This window comes from Mya arenaria, chromosome 7, assembly GCF_026914265.1.
Source record: "Mya arenaria isolate MELC-2E11 chromosome 7, ASM2691426v1".
Taxonomy (NCBI): Eukaryota; Metazoa; Mollusca; class Bivalvia; order Myida; family Myidae; genus Mya; species Mya arenaria.
The window spans coordinates 35,359,405-35,365,955 of NC_069128.1; the positions used below are offsets into that span (position 1 = coordinate 35,359,405).

At 35.0% G+C, this 6,551-nt stretch overlaps 1 long non-coding RNA gene across 1 annotated transcript; it reads left to right on the forward strand.

Annotated features, from left to right (window-relative positions):
* The first annotated feature begins 2,023 nt into the window (after window positions 1-2,023).
* LOC128240300 (uncharacterized) lies at window positions 2,024-4,970 on the forward strand. The gene is made up of 3 exons (XR_008262114.1): window positions 2,024-2,130; window positions 4,339-4,497; window positions 4,901-4,970. It is a non-coding gene; the product is annotated as an uncharacterized LOC128240300 (long non-coding RNA).
* The last annotated feature ends 1,581 nt before the right edge of the window (window positions 4,971-6,551 follow it).

Here is a 6,551-nt window from a genome sequence, read left to right on the forward strand (position 1 = left end):
ATGAGCCTTTGATTTTTAGCTCTACTGGCCAAAGGCCAGAAGAGCTTATGCGATGGTATTTGTACGTAGTATGTGCGTCCGTGCGTCTGTAAACAATTCATGTTTATATGATACAGTCTTCAGTTTTGATTGTATCTTGATGAAACCTGATCATGATCAAATATCCATTAGAGCTGGGTTCCTTTCGAAAACCAGCCAGATCCGCCCATGCATGCCTAGATTATGGGCCATGATAGTATAAAAATCCTGTTAACAATTGCTCGTTAACACAATACAGACTTCAGTTTTGATTGTATCTCGATGAAACATGTACAGTATCTACATATCCATAAGAGCTCGGTTCCTTTCGAAAACAAGCCAGATCCGCCCATGCATGCCTAGATTATGGCCCTTGATGGTATAAACAATCAGTATGTCAGTAAACAATTGCTTGTTAACATGATACAGCCTTCAGTTTTGATTGTATCTCGATGAAACTTGTACAGTATCTACATATCCATTAGGGCTCGTTTCCTTTGAAAATCAGCTGGATTTGCCCATGCATGCCTATATTATGGGCCTTGAAATGATTAGATTATGGGCCTTGTATAAAAAATGCTATTGTGTAATCAATGCTTGCGAACATGATACAGTCTTCAGTTACCCATAAGGGTTGGTTCTTTTCGAAAACAGTGATGTTGACCACACAAACCCAGCCAGTATAGCATAGGCCCTTTTGGGCCTCTTGTTTTTCATTATCAGGAAGAAAAAAAGAAATACATTATAAATAAGTATGGAATAATTTCAATTCCGTAGCCGTAGCCTTTAAATTTTTAAAACTTGTGAAATTAGATGGATTACTAGTCAACAGCGTTTGCACCAAAGGAGGGCCTTACTTAGGATGAGCAGCCTCGTTCTGAGATTGACCTCTTAATTAACTAAATATAACTATGGAAAACCCAAACCAACTCGAGAACTAGTAAAATAATAATATGAAAACAAATATTGATTTGACTCATCTTATGAACAATGATATAGAAAATGTATCCTAAAACGCTATATTATATATACTGTGAAATCATTAATGCTCGTGGGCATTAATGTTCGTGGTTTTCGTGGGTTCGGTGATCCACGAATTCAAGATCCCACGAAATATAAACCCTTTATTCACTTTTCAATTGCCTTGTTACGTACATACTCTAGTATATTATTTACAGAGGTCGCAGTATAGTGTGTTAAAACCTGTCTCACTGTATAACTTACGATCATTATTCTGTTAATATATCATACTGCCTTTAACAAATAATGAACCAAATCAATTAAATGTGTTTTATGCAGCAAATGACAGTTATAAGCATGTGTGCTGTTAATGAAAATCTCCAAGTTTACAAGATGTGCGTGATGAGTGTCTGTACTCGATTTTTTTATTTAATGAAATAATTAATCGTTTACTAGTACATTGAAGGTTACTAAGCACCGAACGTGACAATATACGCAACTTTTCGGTGTTTTCACAGTTTGCAAAATTCTTAATTAGCATTAAATGGCTTTCATGAGATTGCGTTTAGGGTCCCTAGGGTAAAAGTAACTGTTACTAAAATGCAATGACAAACAACACAGTTCAAAATGAGCATAAATGTTCAACATTGATTTTGATTGCTGTCCTCTGATACCCGTGTCTTTGACAAACTTCTTTTTTTTTAAACTACATAATTTTTTTACCATGAGAACAGTTTTAAAGCATTTTTTGTCAGATGACCTTTACTTGGCACGTAGTAAAATAGTTAATGCAATTAATCTGCTTACAATACTTTCTGTCCTGAGATGTTGAACGCAAACACAAAACGTGATATTTATGTATGTTGCCTTTTACCCATACATACATGCTCTTGATTAAAAATGACCACAAGGGCCATGCCAGTAGAGCATAGGCCCTTATGGGCCTCTTCTTTACCAAAACTGTGAATGTCTCGATGCTAGATAAAACCTTCTTAAATAAATAACCCTGTATGCAGTTATCTAGATTTTTATGCTCCTATTGCAGATACTGCTGTGGGTGTACATGGACTTCTGAAGCATCAGTGTGATTTACCACCTGTGTGAAAGCAACATCTCCAGCCAGAAATAATCATCCAATTCCTGAGCAGCATGGTAAGCTTTTGCATATTAATTTCCAGACCTCCTTTGCCTAAGCTTTGTTTTGTTTGTTTTACAAAAGGATGCAAGACTTTTCCAAAAGGGATGTACTTTGGTTAACGTTGACAAGGCAAGTTGACATTTTTACTAGTGATTATATACCATCCTAACCCTAACCCTAACCCTATTGTAGTCATGTTGGAAAGGAGTCGCGAATATTTGATACCGATTTTCCTAATAATCGTTTTTTTTAATAAAGCTACGCACATAAAGATCAATACAAGTCTGACACGATATGAAATAAAGAGATCACCAGGTCATATCTAGCTGATTTGGTGGGGAATGGCTTGAAAACGGTCGGCGGATTAATAAAGACGGTTAAGTGGAAGAAAAGGCAATAAGACAATAATTATTTGTATTGTTTCTGATGTTTCAAAAACTGTAGTTTATTGTGATAATTGCAAATAATCGGTTACATAGAATTGTCAGTAAATAGCCAGTTATATGACTGTATCATTTCAAACTCTTATAAAAGTTTGAATTTAAAATGGACATACCAAATCCGCCTAAAAGTTTAAGTGTTCTGCTAATATCAATTTAAGAAAATATTTCAAAAAATTATCTCCGAAAATTAGCCTTTTTTCAGATTGGTACCACTTTTTCCAATTTATCATAAATGTGATTGCCAATGGGAAACAACATTGTTTTTTTTATCATTTGGCACAAATGTGTCTTTAATTTCCTGAATGCATGTGTGAACCGATAGATAAATAATGTTATAGAACCAATTAATGACCTTATGTAGCATTAGCTCTTAAGGCATTGCAAGAAGTAAATGGTTTTATATCTATGTGCATTTGAGAGAAACCCCATACTGACCTCCCATTTCAACAGTGACAATAAAATGTGCCAAATAACCTCATCAAGTTCACAGTTAATATTTATGTCTCCCCAATTCATGTGGAGACAAATTGTTTTTGCCCTGTCAATCAGTCAGACTGTCAGTCCATCGGTCCGTAAGTCAGTCAGTACATCACACTTAGTTTCTACTCAAGAACTATAGAACTCTTAGACCCATACTTGTTATGCTAATTGGTCGTGACTAGAAGACGTCCACTATTGATTTTGGGGTCACAAAGTCAAAGGTTAAGGTCTCTGTGACCTTGAGGTGAAGAAATGGTTTCCGCTCTGTAACTTAAGATCCTTCGAGTCAAGGAAATGCATTCTTGGAATGCTAATTGTTCATGACTAATAAATAACCACTATTGATTTTGAGATCGAAAGGTCAAAGGTCAATGTTACTTCCAGGAAAAAAAGGATATGTTGGCAGTGACCTTAAGCTTAAACATGGTTTCTGCTCAATAACTAAAAAAAGCTTGTACCAAGGAACTTCCTACTTGGTATGCTAGTTGTTCATGACTAGTAGATGACTCCTTTTGACTTTGAGATCAGTAGGTCAAAGGTCAAGGTCACCATGACCTTCAGTTGAAAAAACGGTTCCCACGCAATAACTAAACTGGCACACTGGCAACCAGGAATTTCATACTTGGTATGCTACTTGATCATGACTAAAAGGTGACCCCTAGTGATTTTGAGATCAAAAGTTCAAGATTACCTTCAAGTAAAAAATGATATTTTGGTGGTGACCTTTAGCTTAAAAATGATTTCTGCTCAATAACTAAATAACTCTTGTACCCAGGAAATTAATACTTGACTTAATACCGTCAGTCTGAAATCACACTTTGTTTCCGCTCAATAAATAAAAAATTCTTGCACCCAGGAAATTTATACTTGGTATGCTAGTCGGTCATGACTAGTGGATGACCTCTATTGATTTTGAGATCAATAGGCCAAAGGTCAAGGTTGCTGTGACATTAATGTGAAGAAACGATTACCGCTCAGTAACTCGAGAACACTTACACCCAAGATCTTAATACTTGGTATGCAAGTTGGTCATGTAGATGATCCCTATTGATGGTGTGATCAGTAGGTCAAAGGTCAAGGTCTTGATTACATTGAGCTGATGAAATGGTTTCCATTCAATAATTGAATAACGCTTGCGCCCAGGAACTTCAAACAATGCAAAATTTGTTTACATTTTCCAGGATTAATCAACAACTCTTTTTTTCTCTTAAATATTTAATACGGTTGAATAAACTTCACTGTTGGTTCATCTCCAGTCCAAAATTACAAATTTCATGTCCATCATTTATTTTTTCTCAGATACCAACACACAATAGGGGAGACAAGCGCATTTTCAAAAAAGCAATCTCTAGTTAGAATAACCTTTGGTTTTGAAAGGTTAGAATATTTGTGGTTGGATGGCCATAGGTGGCAGTGACAGTCAGGGATGGTCAGCATACACTTAAGTGAAAAATAAAGGTAAATCAATGTAGTAAATGTATACAGTATAAATATAAATTACAACTTAAAGGTCCTTTATATTTTTTGTTCAAGCTATATTGGATTGCTTTAACCTTTGCCAACATTATGCAGGGCTAGTTTCACTATATAACTATAAATCAATGGAATCTACTCTCCACTAACAACAGGCCAGATTGTTTAACAGAAGTGCTCCTAAGATGGCCTTATAAAACTCTTTCAGGCCATGTGTTTTGTTTATAACTTGGCCTTTCATAGAAGTGCTTAGGGGACAAGTGGTTTAAACTTAAGAATGATTCTTAAACTTTGAGTTGCATTATGTAGAAAGGAACTTGTATGATTAGATAGGACATAGCATGTATATGGAAAACTAGATGGCATGACCAAAATGTTATATTTTTAGTCTTTCATGCGTACTGAAAACTAACCATGGATACTGGAGGCTAATAGAACCAAGCATGGACACTGGTAAAACCTACCCTGGATGTTCATAGAAATAACCATGGATGCTGATAGAACCTACTGTAGAAGCCGATATGACCAACATTGGACAATATCATGACTTACCATGGCAGTGAAAGAATTGAAGAATTGACCAAAAGCAGTAAAGTTCAAGGTAGGAGGCATCAGTCACGTTAATAGGAAAAGGAAAAGCTTGTTAACACTCTTGAGGTCACATTTATAACTGTATCTTCATGAAAGTTGGTCAAAATGTTTATATTAATAATCTCTAAGTCAATATTTAATCCGGGTTATGTGTGGTCAAAAACTAGTTCATTATGTCAAATTATGGGAAAAGCTTGTTAGCACTCTAGAAGTCACATTCGTGACTGTATGTTCATGAAACTTAGTCAGAATGTTTATAGTGATTAGCTCTAGGCCAAGTTCGAATCTGGATTAGGTGAGCGATACAGGGCCTTCAGGGCTCTGTTTTGTGTTTTTGCAGAAAAACTTAAGTTGATGGAATTTGAAATAAGATTTAATAGAAATGTATTAAGAACTAAAATAGACTAACAAAAATGGAACATAATGACTAGTATCTATTGCCCAGAAACCCCGCAAATAAGCTTCATTAACCATCATTTGAAGTTGTGAAACCTTTTTGTAATTTTGGTCTAAATTTTAAAAGAATCATAGATGATAACTGATACATAAACTATATGTATTAATATATCATATATAAAGTTATTTGGGTTAGTGTTTTAGCCCTATTTTCATTTTCTAGCAAAAATCATGTCTGGCCATTAGTGGTTTCATTTGAATATATAGTTGTTGTCCTTCCAGAAGTAACCATAGCACCATATGTCTATGTCCTTAAAGATATAACCATAGTCACCATATGTCTGTGTCTTTCAAGACAAATCCACAGTCTCATTATGACTGTGTCCTTTTAAACAAAACCACAACCACTATATTTATGTGTCCTTCCAAATATAACCACATTCAACATATGTGTGTGTCCTTCCAGATGTTACACAGTCACTATACGTCAATCAAAGGATATTTCAATCATCCACTTTCTTCTGGCACCATTTCTTCTCTTCTTCTTATTCTGAAAACTGTATGGACAGGCCCAGTACCAAACCGCAAAGCTGCCACTAAAACCTTATTTTTTAATTGGTAACCTTTGGTGTATTGTTTATTGTTATATTAAGGTTAAAGGTGAGTCTGTACTAATAAATGTGTGTGTACATTAGTGTTTGCAGTAATTTAATATTTCTATGAGACCATAGTCAAACCCCTGGTTGGGATGAGAGTTGAAACAATTAAAATAACAAAAGATCACAAGCAGGTAGTGACTACCTTCATTCAAGAAAGGAATTTAAAGTATGTAATAACCTAATTCTTGAAAGAACTTAATTCAAGGACAGACTTTCAAGTAGTCAAGAACTTTAATCAAGAAAGGTACTACATGTACAACAAATGAGTAACTTCATTCAGGAAAGAAACCATAACATGTAGTCAAGAACTTCATTCAAGAATGAACCTTCAAGAAGCAAAGATCTTCATTTTGAAAGGACCTTAAAGAATTAAAGAACTTCATTCAAGAAAGG